Source organism: Prionailurus viverrinus, chromosome A1, assembly GCF_022837055.1.
Source record: "Prionailurus viverrinus isolate Anna chromosome A1, UM_Priviv_1.0, whole genome shotgun sequence".
Classification (NCBI taxonomy): domain Eukaryota; kingdom Metazoa; phylum Chordata; class Mammalia; order Carnivora; family Felidae; genus Prionailurus; species Prionailurus viverrinus.
In genome coordinates, this window is record NC_062561.1 from 135563270 (window position 1) to 135566438 (window position 3169).

General features: G+C 42.2%; 1 pseudogene; it reads left to right on the forward strand.

Annotated features, from left to right (window-relative positions):
- Positions 1-792: 792 nt before the first annotated feature.
- On the forward strand, positions 793-1170 carry LOC125164375 (small nuclear ribonucleoprotein E-like; annotated as a pseudogene).
- Positions 1171-3169: the final 1999 nt, after the last annotated feature.

Sequence of the window (3169 nt, forward strand, 5' to 3'; positions counted from 1 at the left end):
GTGGGCGCGTTTCAAGTATGGTTTGTCTCAGATATTCCCTTTTACCACCACCTGATAAAAACTAAATATTATCCTTTTTTAAAAGCCATCCTGATGGGTGGAATTATCTTACTTTAATCAACATTTCCCTAGTCTTTGCTAGATAGAGAATATTTCCAGAAGTATATGGGTCATCTATAGCATGGGTGGTAAGTCTACCTACAAAATAATGAGAAAAGTAAGAAAAACAGTAATCACATGACAATACTATTACGGCTCTCAATATGAAATCATTATTGTAAACAGTATTTTATTTGATCCATTTGTCTTTTTGTTTAATTTATATGCCTGTTGTCATACAGAGGCTTATGGGGACTGGGTGGTGGGATGAAGGAAGAGAAGCAGAGCAAAACTTGACCAGGGTTTTCAGCTGCAGCCACTTGGTGGTCAGTGGGACCAGTAACTAACACACAGGTTTGAGGAAAAGCAGCTTTGAGAAGGAAGGGGATTGTTGAGTTCTGTGTGGGGTATGTTGAATTTTACATCGCAACCAAACTTCTTGCTTGTGATGACCAGTAGTAAGTTGGAAATACACACATCACTTACCAAACAAGCTATTCTGTTCTGAGTGTTGGCAGCTGAAGGCTGACCTGTTCTAGTTTTGCCGTGTGGGTCCATCCATGTTCTTTGCCTTTGAGGTTGGAGCCTGGCCACCAGCTCAAAGTACATGATGTCAAGTTCTTAGAGCCAGAGTGACTAGATCTCTGCTAGGTGAACTCGCCCTCAGCGCCCTTGTTCTTTCACTGAAATACGATGTTGCACATGTTTTTAAAATACTGCTTGTGGGCAACAATTATTTCCAAGCTTGATTTGCTTTCTGGAGTAGTGTGCAGGTTAATGTGGTCTTTGTCAGCTTCCTCTGTGGTGTGCCGTGGCCAGGGCCAGAAAGTCAAAAGCTGATGGTGCAGCCCAGCAACCGTCATACTCCGATGGTTGAGAAATCTCAGATTCAGGTGTGGCTTTATGAGGGAATATGTGGTTAGAGGGCCATATTACTGGTTTTAATGAGTGTATAAACCTCCCATTAGGTGATATAGAAGGGACTGATTGTAAAAGTCAAGAAAACAACTGGGTAAAATCATGATAAAAGGAGATATTACCCTGCTCCAAAGTGTCTCCAACTCGAAATGATCAGTGAAGTGCGAAATTCTTGAGAAGGCAGTATAGTTTTGTTTTTTTTTTTTAATGTGGTGTTTGTTGGGAGTGTAGTTCTGAAACATTTGTTCATATTGTTTTGATTACTTTTATGTTATTACCAGTTGAAAATAAATGCTGTGGTGTTGTTTTTATTTAAAAAAAAAAAAATTTACTCCCAAGCTCTTTCCAAGGTTGCTACCTGTTTGTCCTAATTTGCACAATTTCCAAACGATTGGAACCTAGCCAGCCCTGATGTTACAACAGCTACCAACTTTTCCTGCTTCAGGGCTTTTTGTATTTTATGAATGTGGACAGTTTATAGCTGTTTATAGGATATATTATTAACCTCTGTTATTGAATCATCAGCTTGATACCTGCAAAAACTTGCAGATTTTACATTGAGTCCCTGAAGCTCAGAGAAAATGCCTTTACCAGAACCGTACAGCTAGTAAGTAAAAGCACCAGGATTTAAACAAAATCTACCTGGAGTGATGTTCATGCAGAATAGTATTTAAGCCTAAAGCTCAGGAAAAAGTTCTTGGCTGGAAATACCGTTTGGCAAAACACTATGTATTTGGAAGCTCCAGATTTGACACATGACTGTGCTTTTGCAAAGGGCCCACCCTTGGTTTCATGCTCTGCTCCTGCCATCTTGAATAACTGTTGACCAAACAACCCTGCCTTTTCAGTACATGCTAGGCCTCACATTATGTAGCTAGCCCTGAGTACATGAGATCGCTAAGGAACGTGAATAAACTAGGAAGAACTGGAGGGCAAGGGACAGAGTCAGGCAAACCCAATCTGGAGGTGTTGGCAGAGGTAGAGGTGTCCCATGAAGAGGACTGCGAAATAATGATGAGAAAAGTAGGGAGGAAGCCACTGCAGAGGGATGTGCTAGAGGAAGTGAGAGGAGTTTCCAGAGTGAGGGCTGGTTCTGCCGAATCACAGGTGGGAGAGGGGTCCAGGCAGCTGGAATCCCACGTGAGACCTGTGTCTTACCAGGGCTCAGGAGGTGGGAAATGGTACCGGTAGAGGCGAGGTGCAGCCCAACTTTGAGGAAGAGAACGAGAAGTGGAGCAGATATGCATAGGTTATTCAAGAAAGCATTTGCTTCCTTGTACAGGCAGGGCACAGTTTGAAGGAGAGGCAGTGTCAGTGGACAGCAGTTTTATAATGAGAGAAATCAGAAAATGGCTGTGCACAGAAGGGAGAAGACAGCAAGGACAAATGGTAGAAAGGAATTTAAGACTCGAGAACTTAGTCTCAAGTCACATAAGATGGGTGAGACAGACGGTGGGCCTGCAGTTGGGGATATCAGCCATATGGAGACAAGAGGAGGGAGGGCAGGCTGGGGGCAGGTGGACAAGACAAGGTGGAAGTTAAGAAACTGGAGGAACTCAGGCTACCTGACTTCTCTTCTTTCCAGTGACGTGAGAGCAAAGTTCCAAGTGTGGAAACAGGAGAAGGGATGAAAGTCCTTTTCAATTGGAAAGGGAGCCAATCAAGCACGAATAACAGAAGAGTAAGGCTTTAGGGCCCCTGGCTCCCTCAAGTTCATGTTAGACATCTAGCATTTCCTTCAATGGCTGTTTTGAATTCAAAGTTTAGAGAGTTATTTTCACACTCCTATTCACTTGTTGCTAGTTCAGAAGTAGATAGAAAGTAGCCTTTCTCCTGATTGTTTTGCCTATAGTCTGGATCTGAAAATTTCCAGGAAGGTAAGACCGAAAGACCTAGATTCTCTGCTTACAGAATGGGGATTCTAGGAAGTCTTGATATTTCAAAATCTCTAATTACACTAATCTTTGAATCTCTGTCATATCTATGCAAGCCTCCTAGCGGGCTCTAGGCATTGACATAGGCACAGTGTCATTTATTCCTTACAAGACTTGTATATATCATTATCCTATTTATACAGATGAAGCAATTGAAAGTCTGAGAATGAAGCAAGTTGTTCAGGATCGTAGCTATTACCACAGTCAGGATTCAAATC